The 23,374-nt window shown below is 40.5% G+C and overlaps 1 protein-coding gene across 27 annotated transcripts in view; it reads left to right on the top strand.

Annotated features, from left to right (window-relative positions):
- Positions 1-1,764: 1,764 nt before the first annotated feature.
- The window catches only part of Erc1 (ELKS/RAB6-interacting/CAST family member 1), a 510,100-nt gene continuing 488,490 nt past the window's right edge, over positions 1,765-23,374 (top strand). For 15 of the 27 annotated variants that reach the window (XR_015439770.1, XR_015439760.1, XR_015439764.1 and 12 more), the window contains exon 1: positions 2,014-2,152. The gene's annotated coding sequence lies outside the window, so the exon portion shown is untranslated. Of the gene's footprint in view, positions 1,789-2,013; positions 2,301-2,400; positions 2,496-20,087; positions 20,196-23,374 lie in introns of those variants that run through there. The other 12 variants (XM_087182800.1, XM_087182743.1, XM_087182807.1 and 9 more) reach the window with 11 other exon arrangements.

Raw genomic sequence — 23,374 nt, 5'->3', positions numbered from 1 at the left:
TGGAAATAAAGTCTTTGTAAATAGGGAAGGGTGGAGGGGATGAAGGGAGAGCTAGGAATGGGGAAAAAATAAGAACCAAGATGCATCATGTAAAGGTACAAGTTGCCAATGAGAAATGTAAATGTGTTGAATACCTAAAATGTACCAATAAAAGAATTTAAGTAAAAAAAAAAAAAAAAGAAAAATTCCCCACCATGAAACTGTCTTATGCAAAAAATTATTAACAATATTTTATATAATGACCTTCAAGGATATGTGTAAGGCGTATATGAAACAAACTCTGATCCCATTACCAAGACATCTTAATACATATATGCAAGTATTCCAAAATCCAAAAATACTCAAAATCTGAAAGACTTCTGATCCTGCAGTTTAGGTAAGGGATACTCCACTTGCATTATCTACAACAGTTTGGGTGAGACATGAGATGAATCATATTCAGGCAAAATTCTCCTTCATTTCTGCTTCCAGAATACAACATGCTTGAGGAATACAATGGTGGAACCAGCATTGGATAGATATTTCCATTCCAAAAGAGAGAAACTGGAAAGGACCCAAGCAAGTCTAAAACCTAGCAAGGCAAATTCTATTTGATTTTAAGGGTTGGATGAGAAATGTCTTGAAAATAGTTAATTAAGAGGGGCTTTTCCTGGGTACTTAAGACATCCATGAGCTATTCTATTTTAGAATGCTTGACTGGCAACTATATGGTCAGGTTGTTTGGAGCAAAGCCTATCCTTTAATAATTGCTAGTCCTATGTTGGAAGTGTGTGTGTGTATGTGTGTGTCTGTGTGAGTAGAGTATGAACAGCAGGCTCAGGAGCTGCAAATAAGAGCAACCTGGGAGGTGGGCCGGGGATTCAGCTCAGTGGTTTCGCTGCCTGCCTTGCAAGTGCAAGGGCCCGAGTTCGATTCCCAGTACCAAAAAAAAAAAAAAAAAAGAGCAGCCTGGGAGGGAACAATTAGAGAACCTGGGCACCATAAACAGAATTCTGTGACTATTAAGGATAGATGGGGAAATGTAAATTGGATTATGAGTCAGTAAACATTGATGACTTAACTCATCTCAAAGGCATTTTGAATTATATACACTGATAGTCTGGGAATAAATATAATTCATACCATTCCTACGTTTTCCATTTAGAAATGTTATCTATATCCTTAAATTAACGGCCTTTGTCATCCTCTTCGCATGGCTCTGACAAAAAAACACTGACTGATTCACTACAAGAAAATTGGGTTGCTTGAAATAAGGCACCAGCTGACAGGTAGATTCGCCTTGGTGTGAAGGCTAAATAAAACAGGTAACATTTGGCAAGGAGCAGGGACTGCATGTGGCCTTTCATTTCCGCCCACGCTCTCCAGCCCTGGCACTATCATTACAGAAAAGCGATTTGCAGTGGTGTCTTCTGCAACGTCCGTGGGGACCAACCCAGCGTCTCAGAGTACTACCTTTGGCGGCCACATTTGCAAATGCTGTGGGAGTGAGAGCGGAAAAATCCAACTTCCTTCAGAAAACCGCGGCCCACTGCAGCCGTGACTCCAGCGTCAATCCCAGCACAACTCCCTAGGGTGGCTGCGGTTCCGGGCCGTGGGGGTGGAGCGGCTTGGAAGTTTGGGAAACAGGCGAGTGGAGTCCTTGGCTTCTAGCAATCCACTTCCTACGGCAAGCAGTAGGAGCCAAACGCCGCCGCTCCTCGCTCCCACTTACGGACTCCCGCCAGAGACTGTCGGGTACTACCCTCCAGGGGCCGCAGAGGTCGTGTGGCTGCGTGCGAAGGGCGCTGTGTACGTGTCTATGCAGCGCGCCCGCGACTAGTTTGGGCGCCCAGTTACCACCTGTCGCCCCGCGGCCTCCTTGCCTTTCCCCCTTGAGAGGGCCAGGCCTGCAAATCTCTGCACCACCCTCTGGGAGTGGGGGAAAGCGAAGCGGTCCGCGTAAATTGGAGGCGGAGTCCGGCGTCGCACGCCTGGCAGGGGCGGGTCTAGGTGTCTCGCGCAGGGGGCGGGGCGCGGTGACGTCGCGGGCGCCGGACTGTGCTGTGCCTGTGGCGCCGTCTGTGGTAGAGTCGGCGCAGGAGCGGCAGTGGCGGCGGCGTCGGCGTAGGCAGTAGCCGCGGCAGGGGCAGCAGCAGCGGTCGCCCGAAGGCTGGTGAGGTGGCTGCGGTACTGGGAGTCGGGCGGGACCTGTCGCCTTTCGCCTGCCGCTGGCACTGAGGGGTTCGCCTGTTCTCACCAGCTCCTTGCTCCGGCCCTGACTGGGCAGGGCAGCGCGCCCCCGGGGAGGGGCGGAGCTGTAGGTGAGGCTTGGGACCCCTCCCCCTCCGCAGCCGGCCGGGGGATGGGGAGGTCCCAAGGGTTGGCTGGGGTGGGGTGAGGTGGGTGGGGTGTGCCCACACAGACCGGGCAGCCCACCGGCGGGCTCCACCCTGCAGGCTCCGGGGTGGGGCGGGATCTGAAGCAGCAGCGGCGGGGACCCCAGGCTGGAGGAGGAGGTGGGGGCTCCGGGCGCGTGGAGGACGGCGGGCGGAAGGTTGTGGGGCGTGATGTTACGGGCAAGGGTAGTGGGAAAACAAGAAATCTGGGAGTCCCGAGGTTGGGGTGCGGTCAAGGTGGATCTGTGGGTGCAGAAGGCTAATGTAAAATGTTGAGGATGATCCTCTTTTTTCTTATTTTTTATTCTTTTGGAAATGGTGGGATAGAAGATGTAGGGTTGTATTTCTAAAGGAAGATGATCTGTGGATGTTGCCTTCGAGATCTGTTGTATGGATTTTAGATTACTACTTTAGGGTTTGATTCTGCTTATTTTTCTTCTAGCGGGGTGAGTAGGGGTTCCCGGAGGGAAGTTAAACCTTTTGCTTTGACTGGGTGGCTAGATTGTGAGCATGGATGGATCTGAAGTTTTACACCCAAGGAGATGTCGGGTTTAAACTTCATTCTGGCAGCCACCATTAGGTCTAATGATTAGTTCCCTAAAGGTATTTTCCAGGTTTAAAAATTTCTTTTTCCTTTCTTCTCTCCTTCTCTCCTCTCCTACTTTACTTTCTTTTTTGTCCTTGTGCGTTAAAGGTCTCTTTATACCACTTTTTTAAAAAATAGGCTTTATTCTGTCCCCCTAAGCCTGAGACTCAGGTGGTTGCTTTCTTTGGACGACACATTTCTGGTAGTTACAGGTGGTTGTAGTTGACTCCTTTGGGTGGATAAAATGAACAGTTTGAACATTTCTGTTGGAGCTGATTGTACGACAAGTTCTTATATGTTTTCCTAGCTGTCTTTTACATCTTTTCGGTAGACTTTGATATCTGGACATTTGTGTTTAACCCTGAATTCTAGGAGATTATTTCCCAGTTGCTGGTGTATTTATTGCAATTTTTATTAAAACTTTAAAAAATAAAATTGATTTTTTTTTTTTTTTTCCACCGGGGATCAGACTCATGACCTTGCACTTCCAAGGCAGGCCCTGGAACCACTGAGCTAAATCCCCGGCTCAAAATTGATTTTTTGTTTTGGTAGGTTGATCCCTCAGTTTCCCAGTATTCTTGGAATCAAGTTACAGTACTTTTAAAATGCTCTTTAATGACATTTTGAGCATGTCTTTTTTTTTTTTTTTCCGGTACTGGGGATCAAACTCGGGACCTTGTGCTTTCTAGGCAGGCGCCGGAACCACTGAGCTAAATCCCCGGCCCTTTAATGACATTTTGAGAGCATGTGTCTAACTTTGTTGGGAGATATTACTGAGAGTAAAGAATGTTTACTGTTCTTCACATCAGTATTTCACAACTTAGCACAGTAAATTTGAATCTTCTTTTTTGGATTTGTATTTCCTACTCAATTACAGTATTCACAAACCTTACCTATCAGTGTCATATAAGCTATTTCTTGTTCAGAAAACAGGTCCTATCGTAGACATGTATTATGTAACCGGTGGAAGTAGCAATGACTTAATTTATTTATGGAGGAAGAGAGACTGTCATGAAATGGAATTTAAGTATTTTCCCAATGCTTTCTCAATTTATTTGGGAATATTGCCAGGGAAGTGCTTTCCTGTAACCCAAAAGAGAAATATACAGATTAATTTCAATAGTTGCAGATCATTGGTTTTTTTATGTATTTATTTAATGAGTAGACTATTATCCTCCATTTCTTTCTTTTTTTTTTTTTCTGGTACTGGGGAATCGAACTTGGGACCTTGTGCTTGCCAGGCAGGCGCCAGAACCACTGAGCTAAATCCCCAGCCCTAGTAGATGATTATCTTCTCCAAATACTTTTGGTTGTAGAAACTTAAAGGAAGCAGAGGATATAATATCTATTAAGTGAGAAAGTGTGTGCTCCAATTTGTAATTATGAATAAAAGATTAAATTAGGTATATTCAGACAGATTGAATGATAGGTTGGTATAGTACTTTTGATTTTGGACCATTTGGGAGGAAAATTTAAAATACGCATATTTAGTTTTGCTTTTTAAATTATACTTTGATTTGATTAATTGGCACAAATAGGAACTGTGATATTGGGTGAAACTTCTGAGTGTACATTCCTAAAGCGACATTTGCGTGGTTGACAGTGACATGTGATTCTTCTCCTCATAGGAATGAAATCATATAATTTAAGGAGAAATCTAAGATAGAAGCAACCTTTTTGGAGACCTGGTTAAAAGTTCTTGTACCAAATATCATACGCTTTATTTTTGAGGAAATACTGCTTGGCATTCATTTCTATGATATTCTTTTTGCATTACTGAGATGTTCTTTTCTTCTTTGCTAGTCATAAATGACAGTTGGTTAATTCAGCATGAATACTGGAAACTTAGAAAGTGAAGGCTCTCAATAGTTGCTCTGTTTTACTCCATTTTTATGCTTTTAGAAGTAGTATGAGAGCTGTTAAATGTGCATTTTACACATATTTTACCAGGAACATTGATGGGGAGAGATCAGGGAACTAAGTCTCAGGTTAATCAAATGATAACAGGTACCTTGATTAGCAATTTTCAGAACAATACAATACAATAAAGTTTAGCATAGTGATTATGATCCTCCAGTATTCCAGTATCTTGGAGTGTGGGCTCTAGCATCAGTGCCTGAGTTCAAGTCCTGCCTCTGCCATTATATGACCTCGTCAAACTGTTCAACCTTAATTTCTTTTTTTTTTTGGTACCAGGGATCGAACTGGGGACCTTGAGCTTGCAAGGCAGGTGGTGGAACCACTGAGCTAAATCCCTGGCTCAACCTTAATTTCTTAATGGTTTTTTGTGTTGTTTTAAAATTTTGTTTCGGTACCAGGGATTGAACTCGGGACCTTGCCCTTGCGAAGGCAGGCTCAACCTTAATTTCTTAATCTTAACCTGTGCCTTTATTTCTTCATTTTTAGAATGGAAATAAAAACTGTAGTACCTAACGTCTTAGGATGTTTAAGTGAGTTAACTCATGTAGTTAGAGCAGTTAGTGGGTTTGCTAACATCTATTGAATTTTCTACTGTAAGTACTATTTATTCATTCATTTAATGAATAGATGTTGAGCAAGTATTATGTACAAGATTTCTAGATGTTGGCAATATAACAATGAACAAAGCTAACAACATTTTTTTTTTAAATGTTCTAATTTTTTTTTTTTTTGGTATGGGGGATCGAACTCGGGTCCTTCTTGCAAGGCATTCGGTAGAACCGGTGAGCTAAATCCCCACCCCAAAAATCTGAATCTTGATGCAGCTTTTATTTTAGTTGAGGAGGCAGATGATAAAATAACTAAAGGAATGAACTGTGCACATGTATTAAGAGTTGATAAATGCCATGAAGACAAATGAAGCAAGAAAAAAGGACAAGGAATATGGAGATAGAGGTTTAGGAGGCTTGTAGGTCATTGGATGGTGTCTGTTTGATTATGGTTGGGGAGCCATTGTGGAGTTTGTAGCCGAGGAATGACATAATCTGATTGATGTTTCAAAAGAATGGCTCTGATTACTTTGTGGAGCCTTAGACCAGTGGTGCAACCTACAAGTAAGATAGAAGATCATTACTCAGGTGCTTCTATTGCACTATTTCAGGTGAGAGAGGCTTTGACTAAGGTTATAGCAAAATGAAGTGGTAAGAAGTTGTATTAGCTTTCCTGTTGCTGGCCGCAATACCCGACACCTGCAAATTAAAGGAGGAAAGGGTTAATTTGCTCACAGTTTCAGCCTGTGATCACCTGGCTCCAAGGCAGAGACATTATGGCAGAAGGGTGAGGCAGGGAACCAGAGTCAGGGAAGAGTGGAAGGGGCAAGGGACCCGACATAGACTCCAACGCCATTCCTCCATGACCTACCCAGACACGGAAGTGTGCTTCACCAATCCTCTGGGATTGAAGTTCCAACCTAACCGCCACAGAAGTGGTTTTGAATCTGGTTATCTGATATGAACAAAACAGAAGCATAAAGAATAAAGTTTTTGGCCTGAAGAACCAAAGAATGAAGTTACTAGTAACAGATAGAAATTGGTGGAGCATGTTTGGGGAAAAACCAGACATTTAGGCAGGATGTCTAGAAAGAATGAGATATTTGGTTTATTGTTAGCTGGCATGTAAAATTATGAGGGGGGGGTGAGATCATCAGGGGAGTGAATTTAGGTAGAAAAAAGATTGGAATATCTGAGCCTTGGAGCATGTCTTAGTTACTTTTCTTATTGCTGGGACAAAACACCCAACACCCTTAAGTTAAAGAAGAAAAGGTTTATTTTGGTTCATGGTTCTTAGAGGTTTCAGTCTATAGTTGGCTGGCTCCAAGGCAGAATAGTAATGGCAGAGGGGATGTAATAGTAATGGAGGGTTGCTCATGACATGAAAGACAGGAAGCAGAGAGAGATCAAGGGATGGGGGGGGTACACTCTTCCGAGGCCATTCCCCAGTGACTCACCTCCTCTGACCAGGCTTCACTTCCCTACATCACATTTAGCCATAAACTCATGAATGGATTAAACCACTGATGAATATCATGCCCCCATGATCCAGTCACCTCCCAAAAGGCCTCCTAATGAGTGCATGAGCCTTTGGAAGGCCACTTAGGTATAAATCATAACAAGGGACTGATTCATTCATTTGTTCACTTAACAGTTGTTAGTAAGTATGGTCTTAGGTGTTTTCTTTTAGGCCTAGAGGACACATTAGTGAACAAGCTTATAAGAATTTCTGCCTTCTCAATACATGGGAAAATGAAGAGGAACTCAGCAGATAAGAGATCACAGACTAAAGAGGAAAACCAGAGGAGTGTGATGTAGAAGTGGAGGAAAGGAAGTTTTCAAGGAGGGAGCGATCAGGTGTATCACTGTTTGAAGATGTCTCAAGAGTATTGGGTAATAGATATAGTCTGCTTGAGTATAATATATAGCAACAGAGGGATGAGATGGATGTGATAATCTAAGAATCTTGAGCTTTTTACTTTCATGGTTTGGTTTTTAAGAAATATTTCATTCTTTCCAGAACAAAGTAGCCTGTGAATATTTACTAGTATGAAGGAGTTTTTTTATTGTTAATGTTAAGTATACTATTTTAAAAATAGGTAATATAAAAAAAAGATAAAATTTGTACCAGATCAGAAGCCACAAAAGAGTATTTAGTGAAAAGTGAATCTCTTCTTTCACCACCTGCCTCTCAAGTGGAAGGTCCCGAATTCGATCCCTTGTACCAAAAAAGAGAAAAAAAGTGAAAAGTGAATCTCTTCTGTTCCATCTCATTTTTCCCTGAAGGTAATCACTGTTTCTAGTTCCTGTTTTTCCTACCAGTGAAATTCAATAATATGGCATTTAGCTACTCTAAAATTACATAAATATAAGAAGTATTTTATTTTCTAATCTAATATTGAACTGTGGCAATATTTTAGAACAGTTTATTTAAAATACAGCTTTAGAACTCTCATAAAGGGAAAAGTCACATCAGGCAATGATTCTAGGTTTTTTTACTTTAAACAGGTTCAGTCTTGTATTGTTCTGAAATGTAGGGCATATTAAATGAATGATTTTGCTTTGAAAGTTCAGGGGTACGTATTATATGTGCAAATGTGTATTTGTTACATATGTCCAAATGAGGCTACAACACTAATCAATACTTAAGCAGTCTTGGCTTCCTACTCACTTAGTGCCACTGCAAACCACATTTGTACCCCACCACAGAGAAACTCAGAGCAGAAAAAAGCAAAAAGCTGGATGAAGTACTTGCTGATTCTTTAACAGAGAAAGCTTCTCAGAAGTCAAGATCTGGTTTGCAGCCCTTGGATGAACACATTTTAATGAACAGATGAATTTATAGCAGCAGATTAGCTGCTAATTAAATAAGTGTTCTTACAATACACTTTGTCCTAGTTAAAACAAAAATGACAATGACGACAACTCCAAGATGTGTAACCTGTTACCAGGATTTCCATTTTCTTTCTCTTTTTTTGGTACTGGGGATCGAACTTGGGACCTTGCACTTGTGAGGCAGGCACCGGAACCACTGAGCTAAATCCCTGGCCCCAGGATTTCTGTTTTCTAAAAATGAAGGTAAATATAATGTGCTATAAATACATAACACCTCACATTCCTGAAGAGGAAAGGCCCCGTGAATGCATGTCTATCACATTGCATTTGAAGTAGCAAAATCCAGTTTTATACACACATGAGCACGCATACATACTTTAGTTCTTTTTAATTATGTGTTACTTTTTTCAGTATCATTATACTCAAATCAATAGAGTTTTTATTCCCTCTTTCCTTTTAGGTACAGTTAAAAGTACGAATAAACCACCCGTTTTTATTATTCCCATTCAGAAAACTGTAAAAATACTCTTTTAAAATTCCCCCTTAGGGCCAAGGATTTAACTCAGTGGTTCCGCCGCTGGTCCCGAGTTCTATCCCTGATACCAAAAAATAAAAAAATAAAAAAAAAATTGCCCTTTGGCTGTTGGCTGGAATGTACCCATTTGGGTAAAATAGTGAAGATAACTTAAAAGTGTTTTAGTTGTAACTACTTAACATTTTCATTTCTTAATCATTTGGAAGGAAAAGATAAATTTAGGAAGGCAGAAAATATCCAACTTATAGCCCACTGAGTACCAAACAGAATGACTATAACTTCAAGATAGTTCCTTACACTGACAGAAAAAAAAAAAATCTTAAAAGTACAAATATTTGGCCATTGGAGTTCGTGTACATGGTGATTAGAATTAGGTTGCAGAAGATTTCATTAATTATAGGTGACTGATTTTCCCTGAGCAGACAGCTCAGGTCTCCAGGCCCGACCACCCTCTCCTCTACTCCGAGCTCATCTCAGACTGTTGTCTAAACTTTCCCTTATCCTTCTTATCTTGAGCTGATGGGACCTGCTTTCATTCTATTTTTTTGGTCCTGGGGATTGAACTTGGGTCCTTGTGCTTGTGAGGCAGGCGGTGGAACCACTGAGCTAGATCCCCCCCCCCTTTTTTTTTTTGAGACAGTCTCACTATGTAGTTCAGGCTGGCCTTGAACTCACTGTGTAGTCCAGGCTGGCCTCAAACTTGTGGTGATCATCCTGCCTCAGCCTCCTGAGTACTAGGATTACAGACATAACGCTATTATGCCCTGCTCATGATTCTGGTTTTGTAGAGTTGAGGTGATTACTTGACCGATATAGAAAGGAAATGCAGTAGTCATGTGGATAAACTTTAGCTAGATCTTTTCATGTTATCTTTGTGGAAAACATGAAAAAATGTGTACTAGATTTCATGAAGCTAGTGACTGTCATGTGTTCTCTACTAGCAAATAGGTACTTAACTAAATATTTGATGAATGAATGGATAATGGTATAATTAAGTGAATTAGAAGTGATTGAATGGCTGGGTCCAGTAAATAGAGTTGCTTACTGGAGATGAAGGGTTTGAAGAATTGATGTTAGATGACTCATACATGTGAGAAATGACTGGGATGGTAGCAGAAGTGGTGATGTAGAGAATTGTGGGAGCTGTGAACTGGTAGCCTGCATATCTTTATTGAATGTGGAGCATGTCCAGGAGGTAGTTCACTGATAGTGAAGAAAGAGGTAGAGGTAGAGGACTGAAGTGCTGAGTAGCATGAGAATCAGAGTGTAAATTTTCATGAGGGTTTAGGGATAATGGTGTGACAGTGGTGCTAGGAGAAAGGAGGGTACTAGCCTCATTTTCCAATATTGAGGGTGGTGTGTGACAGACTTAATACACTTCACTTGAAAGGGTTATGTGAGCCAGGTGTGGTGGCATACAACTTTAATTCCAACGTTTGGGAGGCTGAGATAGGATCAGGATTTTGAGGCTAGCCTAGGCTACATAGTGAGACCCCATCTCAAAAAAAAAGGGCTATGTGGCAGGAGATGTTCTGATAGAAAAACCAATTTTCACTTAGAGAGATGATGAGAACATTATGAAGAAATTGAGGACTTTTAGAGGAATTTCCATGAGTGTATTTTTCCACTTGTCTTGGTTACTTTCTTGTTCTGGGACAAAATACCTGACACCTGCAACTTAAAGGAGGAGAGGTTTATTTTTACTTACTGTTATAGGCCATGGTTGGCTGAGTCCAGGCTAGGAGCAGCATTGCAGAGTGGCATAGTGGAGGAAAGCTGTCCGCGACAATTGGCCAGAAGCAAAGAAGGAAGAAACCTGGGAGAGAGACCTAGGTAATGACCCAAGTGATCCATCTCTTCTGACCAGACTGTACCTCCTAACAGCAAGTTATCTATATATCTCCCATGATTCTGGCCCTCAAACAGTAGATTCTTGTTTGCGTGAGACACATTTGAATGTTTTTATTTGTTTTATGTCAACTGTATTTTGCATACTTTTTTTTTTTTGGTACCGGGGATCAAACTCTGGTCCTTGTGCTTGCGCAGGTGGCAAAACCACTGAGCTAAATCTCTGGCCCTTTTTGCATACTTTTTCATTTACAAATTTTTTTTTTTTTTTGATACCGGGGATCGAACTCGGGACCTTGCGCTTGAGAGGCAGGCGCCGGAACCACTGAGCTAAATCTCTGGCCCCTCATTTACAACTTTGCATTCAACTTTGATGTTTGTTTCTAGTAAAATCTAATAAATTCCGGTTATTTTCTTTTACTAATTTGTGTTTATTTTATTTGTGAAAAATAACATAATTTTGTGCTACAGTCTATGAAAACACTTAATGTAAGTACATCAGTTACTCCAGAACTCAGTGATATTCTTTTACAGTACAAAATGAACATATCTGGGACACTGACACTGAATAGGAAGGAAGTGCCAAAAGAACTGCAAAAGAAAAAACTGAAAAAGGGAGAAATGTTAGCATATCAGAGAGAAAAAGTCTGCATTATGAAATGGAAAGACAAAAAAGATGTCTCCTTATTGTCAGCTATTCATAATGCATAAATGATAGAGTGGAGTCAGTATAGTTCTAAATGAGATGCTTAAGGGTGTTAAGTAAGGAAATTGAAATAGGGGTCTGTAGGTTTGAATTGGAGGTACAGAATGTGAAGGCAATGAGAGGCCTCCATATAGAATCTCGAAGGAGCTGAGCATAAGAGTTTTGCGGGGAAGAAACCTGAAAAAGGATACCTTGAAAAAAGGAAACGTTGAAAAAGGATAAGGGTAGAAGTTTAGTTTAGTCTAAGTGGACCTGGAGGAAAACTTGATCAACAGCCTCTGTTTAAGAAGGTGATTAGCCGGCCAGGGATTTAGCTCAGTGGTGCCACTGCCTGCCTCACAAGCACAGGGTCCCGAGTTTGATCCTTTGTACAGATTAAAAAAAAAAAGAAGGTGATTGGTCTTTTTTTTTTTTTTTTTTGGTACCAAGGATCGAAATTGGGATCTTGAACTTGCAAGGTAGGTGCTGGAACCACTGAGCTAAATCCCTGGCCTGTGGTAAATGTTTTTGACCTTACTCGAAGATTAGGGTTGATGTGGATGTGGAACTTCCAGGTTATATTTAGGGAGGATGAGGCTATCTGTTAGATGATCTGTGAGGTAAATTCAGGTTCATTATTGGTTTGGGTAGAGGTTGGGAGTCCAAAGCAGGGGATGATTTCAGTGAGTAGTATATGTGCTACTGTGGAGGATAGTTTTTTGATGTAGGAAAGGTCTGTATCCATTCTGAGAAGGTGTTGACTAGGAGGAGGAGGTATCTTTTAAAACTTTTTTAAAATTTATTTTTATTTTTTTATGGGACACATGTGAGTAAAATCTATTTGCCAGTTAGTACTGGGGAGGGATCCTCAAAATTTTTGGGTAGGGAAGGGAGGTTTGAGGCTGCTCTAGGGGTTGGTGGTTTAACATATGGAGCACTGGGCAATAAAATCTTTTGCAGCGAGGTCCTAAAACTAGAGCTGAGATTTATGTGAGGTTATAGGAATTGGAGCAGAGGGAATGTTTGGGCATGGAACTGTCATAGGAAGATGAAAGGAATTTGTTTTGTAAACTTTCAGGAAGGACCAATTTTTCATGGAGAAACCATCACTGTTCCCCTTGTTGTGCCCCCTGTTCTTTGAGTAGAATTATTTCTTGGGGTGGGTAGAAAGTTATAAGAGGGAACAGGAAGTGGGTGATGGAGAGAGGGTTGCTTGCTGCCTGTTTTGCTGCTCTATCAGCCTTGTTATTTCCACAAATGATACGTCTTGAGATGTTTATCCTGTGAGTTAGGCCTGTGATGGCCCTTGCAATGAAGTGGCTCTATGAGGTAGAAGAGCTACTTCTAGAAGGTCTTGAATTAGGGACCTATTTTGTATAGGGATTATTTTTGGTAGTTAGGATGCCCTTTCACACCATATTTGGGCATTTGAGTGTGGAATATTATGTGCATATTTGGAGTCTGTGTAAAAATATTGATGGTTTTATCTTTTGTAAGAGTGAGAGCTCTACTGAGTGCAATGAGTTCTGCCTGCTGTGAAGTTGCCCTGTGGGGAGGGGTGTTGCCTTGATTACTTCTTGTGGGGATTGGCTATCATGGTACCTGTCATTGATGGCGTACACTGCCTTGGAATGATGGTCTTTGAAGCGCTTCCATCAATAAACTAGTTGGGGGACCCTGGAATATGTTCCAAGATTGAATAATGGAAGTGGGTAAGAGTAAAATCAAGGAGCTCAGTGCACTCATGTTGAGGGGTGGAGTCTGGGCAGTCAGGTATTGGGAGGAGGTCGGCAGGGTTTAGGGCAGACAGCAGAAGGTAACCGAGGGTTGTAAGAGTGGAGAGTATAGGACTTGAACTCAGGTTGGAGAGGGAAGGGTTAAAGGATAATGGCTGAGAAGGTTGGAGAGGTTGTGTGAAGAGTGTACCTGTATGGGCTGTTGGAGAATAATCTTGGGCCTCAGTGATAAGGAGTGCAGCTGATACTAAGATCTGTAAACAGAGAGGCCAACCTTTTATTACAAGGTTGAGCTGTTTGGATAAATAGGCAGTAATCTAGAGGATGTTTCCAGCTGGCAGTGCAAATAGCCAGCCAGCCATTTGCTGGCTGGGTTTGACTGGTAGGGTAAAGAAGAGCTCAGAAGGAAGTGAGGGAACATATACAGATGCCTGCAATTGATGGAGGCTATTTCTTCCCAAAAGCAGCATGGGGCAGGGAGGATTAACAAGAAAAAGTGAGTGAAAGTTATATGGCTTAAAGAACAGTATAAGGATGGAGTCTTGGCGGGCATTTCTTTTAGGCCCAACAATCGAGATGGAGGAGGGGAACAAAGGTCCAAAATATTCAGGAAGGACAGAGTGGCTGGCCCCTGAGTTGACCAGAAAGGAAACCTGTTTTTGGCCACCATATTGTTACCGGTGGATCCATTGATGATATTGTGGAGGGGATCTTGGGGTATGGGCCACATCAGTCAGCAGCTGAAGATAAGGCCACGATGGCCACCAGATCTTCTCAGATATGTCAGGTTGCCTGGAGGGAAGAGATCTTAGGGGAGGGGCTGACTTCTCCAGAGGACAATCCATTTTTCAGTGACCCCACTGTCCACAGTTCAGACATAACTTTGTAGGAGGCCTGGGATTAGGGCAAACTTTTGCTTAGTGGCCTGGATTGCCCCAGTGAAAACAGTTGCTAGATAAGTGTGAGGTGGAGCCTTTGGGGGAGTTTTTTGCTGGGGGTTGAACTAGGAAGACCATGATTTGATATTAGTCTGATTTTCTTTTGGAGTTCTCTGTTCCTCATCTTGGTTGTTGAAATCTTTAAAGACAATATCTATAAGCTCCTTCTGTGGTGTTTGGGAGTCTGTTTTTTCAATTTTTGGAGCTTTTTGCAGGTGTCTGGATAAGATTAGGAGATGAAGTGGAGGTATAGAGGAATTAGCCTTCAGGAGAGTTAGGGTTGCTATTTGTATAATCATGGCCTCTTAAAGGTGGTTCATAAAGAGGGCTGGATTTTTATCTGCACCCAAGTGATTTCTCTAAGGCACTCATAATTGATCTGTTTATTTTTTTTTCCATTCCTGCCAGGGGCAAGTGATCATGTTTGGATCTGTCCTCCCAGAGTAGCCAAGTTAATATGTTTACTTGGGTTCTTGGGGTTTAGCCCTGAGACTGCTCGAACTGCCTCAGTGTGCCGTAGAGATCATTGACGTGGTTTTCAGCTGTCTGCCAAATACACTCCCTTTTCTCATCAGTAAGGGTAGACAGGAGGATAAGGTAAATATCTCCCTAAGTGAGGTTGTACATTTGAGTGAGTAGAAGGAATTCTTTTCTGAATTTATCGGGATTTTCTGAGAAGGACCCCATTCTTTGTTGGAAATGTTCTAGATCAGTAATTGAGAAAGAAATGTGAATGTGAGTGGGCCCCTTCACACCTGCTACCTCGTGAAAGGGTAGGATGGGATGAGACACTTCTCATCTGGGGAAGTATTGATTGAGAAAGAGTGCAAGAGAGTGTCTGAGGGAGAGGAGAGGACTGGGTTGGAAGAGGTGGAGCAAGCTGTCAGATGTTGAAGAGAAGGAACACTTGGAGAAGGGAGGGGCTGTTGGTTGGGAAGTTGTGGGTCTGGTTGAGGTTGTTGAGGAAGTGGGAAGAAACACTATGGTATCATCATCAGGAGCGAATTCATCAGTGGGAAGGTATGTGTGTGTGGGGGGTAAGGGCATGATATTGTTGAGTTAGGAGTGGGGATAGAAGTTTTTTTTTTGGTACAGAGATTGAGCTTGGGACCTTGTGCTTGCAAGGCAGGCGGCAGAACCACTGAGCTAAATCCCCAGTCTGGGGATAGAAGTTTTTGTGGGGGTAGGATTTTTTGTTTGGCAAGAAGAATTTGGAGCAACGAGAGAGTAGGATAGAGGGAAGGTTGCTCACAGAGGGTAAAAAAGGCTTATATGTAGGGAACATTTGCAAATTCTCTGGAGGAAGTTATCAAGGTCTCAGAGAATTTGGGTATCAAAAGTACCCTTAGCTGGCCAGCATGAACCATTATCAAGTCTGTCCTGGGGCCACATTGAAGTGGAGTAAAAAAGTAATTTTTTGGTTTAATGTCTCCTTTCAGTCCCAGTTTGGAAAGATTATTCAAGAGATAGCTGAGGGCAATGTCTGTTGATGTTTTTGAGGAGAATTGCCCATTGAGGGGAAGTAAGAAAGGTGGCTGGGGTTGAGAGATGGGTCTCTGATATGTCTTCCTGCAAACAGCCTCCTGACTTGGGTCTGTGGGCTCCCGGAGGAGATTGTCCTGCATGCACAAAGGAAGCATCTTTCCCAGTCAGAGTGCAGGAAGGCCCCTTTTTTTGTGGTGTTCTCAAATAGAGAATGGGGAAGAAGTTAAAAGGGTTAGCAAGGAAAAAGGGGGACAGTAGGTTGGCTTTCTCCAGGCACCAAGTTGATTGGGGTACAATCTTATCCTCCTAGGAGTGGTGATGGATTAGTAGCTGGTGGTAGGAGTGGTGATGGATTAGTAGCTGGTGGTGAGTGATTGGTTTGAGGTACGGCAGGATGGTCCCAGGACTAGAGTTCGTTATAAGGAGGGTTTTGGTGAAGGGAAGGGAGAGTTGGTTACCCGGCTGGGCAGTCAGGGTTTGAAAGTTGCCCCCTGAGGTTTGGAAGGCTCACCACAGTGAGTGGCCAGATCCTTCTCAGTTGTGCTATAGAGGGCAATTGAGTCCATGCAACAAACTCTTTGGGAAGGAGGGGAAATGGGATGAGAAACAGGAGGCTCTCAGCATCTAGGAGTAAGCCTGGATGAGCTGCCACTGACCATTGCTTCCTAGGTTGCTGCTGCCTATTGGTTCCTGCTCTCAGTTCCTGCTCCCAGGTTCAGTGCCCTGTGAGTAGGAAGGAGGGATGCCAACTCAACAGTCGAAGCAGGTTTATTTGCTAAACCTGAGAGGAATCTCTTTGTGTGAGTAGAATGGAGATGGTATCTCTTACGGGCTAAGAGGCTTTTTTATAGCATATTTTGGTGGACTTTTGAGGATGTGTGTTGGAAAAATGGTAAGCTTGTGGCTTGCTTATGTGACCTTTGTGGTCTGCTGACATGGCCTTGGGGGACTACTCATAACCTGCTGACATATCCTCTGTGACCTGATGACATGTCCTCTGTGACCTGAGTAAAATGAAACCTACACTTCTGTAAGAAGGCGGATGAGCTCATTCGAGATGGTGATGCTCCTGTGTGGGGTCTTTCAAGTCCGTGTTTGTAGTACATAGTGATTACATTCATCATGAGGAATTGGTACATGTATACAGCACATTTTAATTCTTTTAAGTCCCCTTCCCTCCTGACTGCATTTTCTTTTTTCCCCTCCCATCTTTTCCCCTATTATATATTTTAGTTTGCTCTTTATTTATATTTTGAGTTTCTCATATAAGAGAAGCCATGTGATATTTAAGCTTATGTGCCTGATTTATTTCCCTTAACATTGTGGTCTCAAGGTGCATCCATTTTCCTATGAATGACTGAAGTTTATCTTTCCTTATGGCAGAGTAGTACTCCATTATGTATATATACCACGTTTTCTTTATCCATTCATTTGTTGATGGGCATGTAGGCCTCTTGTAAGATTTAGTTATTGTGAATTGTGCAGCTATAAACATGGGTGTGCATGTATTAGTGTAATATGATGTCTTTAACTCTCTGGGGACAATAACTAGGAGGGGAATAGCTGAGTCAAAAGGAATTTCTAGTTTTAGTTTTTGAGAAATCTCCACAATGGTTGAACTAGTTAATAATCCCTGCAACAATGAAGAAGGGTGCCCCTCCCCAGCTTTGCCAGTATTTATGTGATTTCTTTTTTTTTCTTTTTTTGGTACAGGGGATCGAACTCCTCGGGTCCTTGTGCTTGAGCAGCAGGCTGCAGAACCACTGAACTAAATCCCCAGCCCTTTATCTGATTTCTTGATGATAGCCTTTTTTTCTGGAATAGAATGGGATTTCAGTGTGGTTTTAATTTGCATCTCTTTAATGGCCAGCCATGTTGAACATTTTTTCATTTATTTATTGGCCATTTGTATTTTTTCTTTTGAGATGTGTCTGTTCATTTGAGTTGCCCATTTTCTGTTTGGGTTATTTTTAGGGGTGTCCAGTTTTTTTGAGTTTTTCATACAGTTTGGATATTAGTCCTCTGCCCAAGAAATAGTTGGCAAAAAATTTTCCCATTCTGTAGCTTGTCTCTTCACTTTGTTGGTTTTCTTTGCTGTGCTGAAACTTTAATTTGATATGATCCCATTTGTCAATTCTTGGTGTTATCTCTTGTGCAGTTGGGATTCTGTTCAGAAAGTCCTTGCTTACACCTATGTCTTCAGGAGTTTTACCTGTTTTTAAGCAGATTAAATGTTTCTGTTTTAGTATTTAGATCTTTCATCTATTTTGACTTTAGATTATTGCATGGTGAGAGACATGAGTCTAGATTCAATCTTCTGCGTGGAGGTAGCTAGTTTTCCCAGAACCATTTGTTAAAGAGGCCATCTTTCCTCCAGTGTAAGTTTTTCACCCTTTGTTAAAAGATCAGGTAGCTGAATGTGCTTGGAGTTTTTTCTGCATTCTCTACTCTGTTCATTAATCCACATTTTTTTTTGTTTGTTTGTTTGCCAATACCATGCTGTTTTATATCATTGTAGCTTTTTAGTATAACTTGAAGTCGAGGATTGTGATTCTTCCTGCCTTGGTCTTATTGTGCAGAAGTGCTTTTGCTATTCTAGGTCACTTCTGGTTCTATAAGAATTTTAGGGTTTTTTTTTAGTTCTGTGAGGAATGCTATTGGTATTGTGATTGGGACCTGTGTTAAACACTTTTTTTTTTTTTGGTACCGGGGATCAAACTCAGGACCTTGCACTTGTGAGGCAGGTGCAGTGCCACTGAGCTAAAGCCCCAGCCCTACCTGCGTTAAATATGTAAATCAGTTTTGGAAGTATAGCCATTTTGGGACTATGTTGTTTCTTCCTATCCAGGAAGAGGGAATATCTCTCCATTTTCTGGTATTCTTTTCTATCTCCTTTTTCAGAGTACTTTGTTTTTCATTGTAGAGGTCTTTCACTTCTTTGGTTAGGTTAATTCATAGGTATGTAATTTCTCTTGATGCTATTGTGAGAAGTCTTGTTTCCCTAATTGCTTTCATGCTAGGTTGGTGTTCAGGACTGCTGTTGGTTTTTGTGTGTTGACTTTGTACTTTCTATTTTTTTGGTACCAGAGGTTGAGCTTAGGACCTTGTGCTTGCGAGGCAGGTGGCAGAACCACTGAGCTAAATCCCCAGCGCTTGAGTGTTGACTTTGTATCCTGGTAAGCAGCTCAGTTTGGCTCCTAATTCTAGGAGTGTTTTGGTGGAATTTTTGGGTCTTTGTAGAGGATCATGTCATCTGCAAATGATAATTTAACTTCTTTCTTTCCTATCCAGTACCTTTTCATTTCTTTGTCTTGCCTTATTTCTCTGGATAATGTTTTGAGAATTATATTAAACAGGAGTGGTGATATCAGACATCTTTGTCTTGTTCCTGATTTTAGAGGGAAAGCTGTCAGCTTCTCCCCATTTAATATGGTATTGGCTGTTGGTTTGTCATAAATATCTTTCATCAGATTGAGGAGGTCCTTCTACGCCTATTAAGTTTTTTGTAAATTTAGGGAGTGGATATTGAATTTTGTCAAAGGCCTTTTGTGTGTCAGTGGAGATGATCACGTGATTTTTGTCCTTGCTTCTGTTTATGTGACGTATTACATTTATAGATGTGTTAAACCATCCTCGCATCCTTTGGATGAATCTGACTTGGTCATGGTATATGATCTTTTCAATGATTTGTTCCATCCTGTTTATCAGTGTCTTGTTGAGGATTTTTGCATCAATGTTTATTAAAGCGATGGGCTTGTAATTCCCTTTTTTGGTTAGGTGCTCTTTTAGTTTTGGAATAAGGGTAGTGCTAGCTTCCAAGGATTGCTTTGGGAGTACTCCTTCTTTTTTGATTTCATTAAGGAGTTTGAGGAGTGTTGGTGTTAGGTCTTTCCTAAAGTTCTTGTAGAATTCTGGAGTGGACCTGGGGTTTTCTTAATTGGTAGTTTTCTTATTACTTCTTCAATCTCATTGTTTGGATTATTCATTGTTTTGATGTCTTGTTCCTTCAGTTTTGGTAGTTCTTATATATCTAGGAAATTATCCATTTCTTCTGAATTCTCCATTTTATTAGCAAATGGGTTCTCAAAGTAGTTACTAATAAATGATCTTTGGGATTTTGGCAGGTTCCATTGTGATTTCATATTTTTAATTTCTATTTGCATCAATTTGGATCTTTTCCTTTGTGATAAAATTGGCTATGCATTTGCCTATTTTGTTTACTCTTCTAAAGAACTAGTACTCTGATTATTTGTATTTTTTTTAGTACCAATTTCATTAATTTTTGCTTTGATCTTTATAATTTCCTTCCTTGTACTAGCTTTGGATTTGGATTGTTCTTGCTTTTCTAGGACCTTTACGTGCGTGAGGTCATTTATTTGGACTCACTCTGTTTTTCTGCATTCACAGCTGTAAACTTTCCTCTTCGGTCTACTTTTATTGTGCATGATAGGTTTCTGTGTATTGTATTGGCATCATTTAACTCTAGAAACTTTTATCTCCTTTTGATTCATCTATGACCCATTGATTATTCAAGAACGTATTGTTTAATTTCCATGTATTTGCATAATTTCTATCATTTCTTTTTTTTTGAGACAGGGTCTCACTATGTAGTTTTGGCTGGTCTTGAACTCACTGTGTAGTCCAGGGTGGTCTTAAACTCGTGGTGATCCTTCTGCCTCAGGCTCCTGAGTTCTGGGATTACAGGTATGTGCCACCACACTTGACTGCTATCATTTCTTTTGCCATTGATTTCTAATTTCATTGCACTATGATCTGATAAATATGCATGGAATAATTTCAGTTCTTTTACATTTACCTAAGCATGCTTTATGGGCTATCATATGGTCTATTTTGGAGAAAATTTCATGTTTTGATAAGAATGTGTATTGTCATTGTTGGGTGGAACACTCTGAAGATCTATTAAGTCCATTTGTTGAAAGGGTTGGTTCAACTCTGGTGGCTCTTTACTTTTTTTTGTCTAGCTGATCTGTGTGTGACACTGGGGTATTGAGGGCTCCCAGTATAATCATGTTGGTGTTTATCTCATTTTTTATGTTTGTTTTATTAAGTTGAGGGTACCAGTGTTTGGTGCATACATGTTTATAATTTTTATCTCTTACTGTTGAATTGTTCCCTTTACCAGTGTGTAGTGAACTTCTTTGCCTCTTCTGATCAGTTTTGGTGTGAAATCCACTGTGTCTGAAATTTGGATAGCTACTCTTCATTTTTTCTTGTTGCATGGGATATTGTTTTATATCCTTTGATTTTTAATGTGTATGCTTCTGTTTTGATTAAATGTGTTTCTTGTATACTAAATATTGTTGGGTTTGTTTCTTTAGTTTCACTTTTTGATTATGTGTTGTATATGCCTAGGAACACATTTGTTCTTTTGGTTTTCTTTTTTTGGTACCAGGGATCAAACTCCGGACCTTGGACTTGCGAGGCAGGCACCGGAACCACTGAGCTAAATCCCCGGCCCAATATTTTTTTTTTTTTTTTTTTTTTTTGATTTGTTTTGGTACCGGGGATTGAACTTGGGTCCTTGCGCTTGTGAGGCAGTTGGCGGAACCACTGAGCTAAATCCCCGGCTGTTGGGTTTGTTTCTTGATTCATTGTGCCAATCTGTCATTTGATTGGAGAAGTGAGACTCAATAACATTGAGTTATTACTGAAAGGTATTGACTTGCTCATGTCAGTGTATCATTTTTCTGTTGTTGACCCCTCCCCCCTTTCTGTTTAACTCCTGCCAGGCATATTCGTTCTGTTAGGTTTTTTGACAATGTTGGTTTTATTTCATATAGGATGTCCTTTTGTAATGCTGGCTGGGTGATCCTGAATTTCTTGAGGTGCTCTTTGTCATCGAAACGCATTATCTATCCATCAGGTTTTTAAAAAACTTCATTGGTACATTTTACATATACATAATGGTAACATTCTTCGTAGGGAATTTGTGCCTGTACATGATATAGCTGGCTTCTTCTTTTTTTCCCATTTCCCTTCCCTCCCTTCAGCCCTCTTCCGTTCCTTATTTACAAAAGCTTTGTTTTCATTTTTTCTATTCTTTTTTTTCTTGTCCCTTCCTTCCTTTCCCCCTCCCCTTTCTCTTGTTTCCCTTCCCATTTGAACATTTTCTTCCCATTTACCAATATCTATCTATTATACATTTTGGTCCTTATTTACACTTTCAGTTTCTCACACCAGAAAAACAATGCAGTATTTAAACATGTGTGTCCAGTTTATCTCACTTAAGTGTATAGTCTCAAGGTGCATACATTTAGCCAAAAAGGTCTCAAACTTATCCTTTATGGCAGAGTAGTGTTCTGTTGTATTAAAAATGCCCACATCTTTATCTATTCATTGGTTGATTTGTCCATCAATTTTGAAAGAAGGTTTTATAGGATATATCAGCCTGGGTTGGAAGTTGTTTTCTTTTAGGGCTTCAAACACTTGTTAACTCTCTTGCCTTTAAGATTTGCATTGAGAAGTATGCTTTAATACTAATGAGTTCACCTGTATAAGTGATTTGTTGCTTTTCGCTAACAGCTTTTAAGATTCTGTACCTGTCTTGGATTTGTGCTATTTTGAATATGATGTGATGTGGAGAGGGTCTCTTTTTTTGTGGCTCCTGCCACACTTACCTGTATGTTTCATTCTTTCCCAGTATTTGAAAAGTTTTCTGCTATATTGTATCTGTAAAAAGATGTTTTATGCCCTTTGTTCTGCCTTCTAATTTTTCACTTTACCAGTCAATCCTATGTTTGTCTTCTTTGCAGCTGTTGAATCAGTCTTTCATGTTCTCTTGTTTTTAAGGTATCTGTGAATAACTGGTCTTTGAAAGTACTTGGTCTTCTAATTCTAATACTCTGTTCTCACATTGGTCACTTTCTATATAATTTTTATTTATTTGTTTTTTACAAGAGCAATTCAAGATTAAATATTTATTTGGATTTTTTTTTTTTTTTTTTTTTTTGGTGCTGGGAATTGAACTCGGATCCTTCTGCTTGCTCAGCAGGCGGCAAAACCACTGAGCTAAATCCTCAGCCCTTGTTTGGATGATTTTTTAACAGATCACAAAAAGTGTGCACAAAAAAATACTGATGCAAAGGGCAAAACCATACTAAGAATTACACTAAAGAGATACTGAGTTTAAGAAAGCAAAAGGCCTGAAATCACTATACAAAATATAAAATGTATTAAAATATTCACGATTGGGCTGTAATTCATATGTCTTACTGTCAAGTGGCTATTATTTGAATTGATTATTCCTGTGGGCTTGAACCACCAGTGGTACACACATGATTTTTTTATTGGGCAACTGGTACTGCTTCTCAGAGGGTCTTTGATTACAATAATGCAAAGAAAGGCATTGATTCAGCAGACCAGATGTCATTATATCACAGTTCCTTAAGGAAAACATTAAAGTAATATAAGAAAATTGTAATACAGCTAATTTGTGGTACAGCAGTTGTAAGTGCATATTATATACACCAGCAGTGGGGTACATGTATGATTTCCATGTTAAAATTTAGAGAATTATTGATAAACCATTTGTGAATATAAATAAATGTCTTAATGAAATAAATTTATTGTAATTTTATAATTGATAGGAATAGTATTAATATTTCTACTTGTGCAGTAATTATTCAAATTCAAGCAACTAGATTATATCCCTTAATACACTTTATTTTTTTTTTGGTACCAGGGATTGAACTTGGGACCTTGTGATTGCGAGGCAGGCGGCAGAACCACTGAGCTAAATCCCCGGCACTACACTTTATTAATTTTATTGGTAAAAAGACTGATGAAGGCCGGCATGGTAGTGCACACCTGTAATCTCAGCACTTGGGAGGTTGAGACAGGGGTATCACCACAAGTTCGAGGCC

The sequence above is a fragment of the Heterocephalus glaber genome, unplaced genomic scaffold, assembly GCF_053883595.1.
Source record: "Heterocephalus glaber isolate CG9 unplaced genomic scaffold, H.glaber_assembly_v1.0 deba00000281, whole genome shotgun sequence".
Taxonomy (NCBI): domain Eukaryota; kingdom Metazoa; phylum Chordata; class Mammalia; order Rodentia; family Bathyergidae; genus Heterocephalus; species Heterocephalus glaber.
The sequence above is the reverse complement of the archived record's forward strand: the minus strand, read 5'-3'. Positions and strand labels throughout refer to the sequence as shown.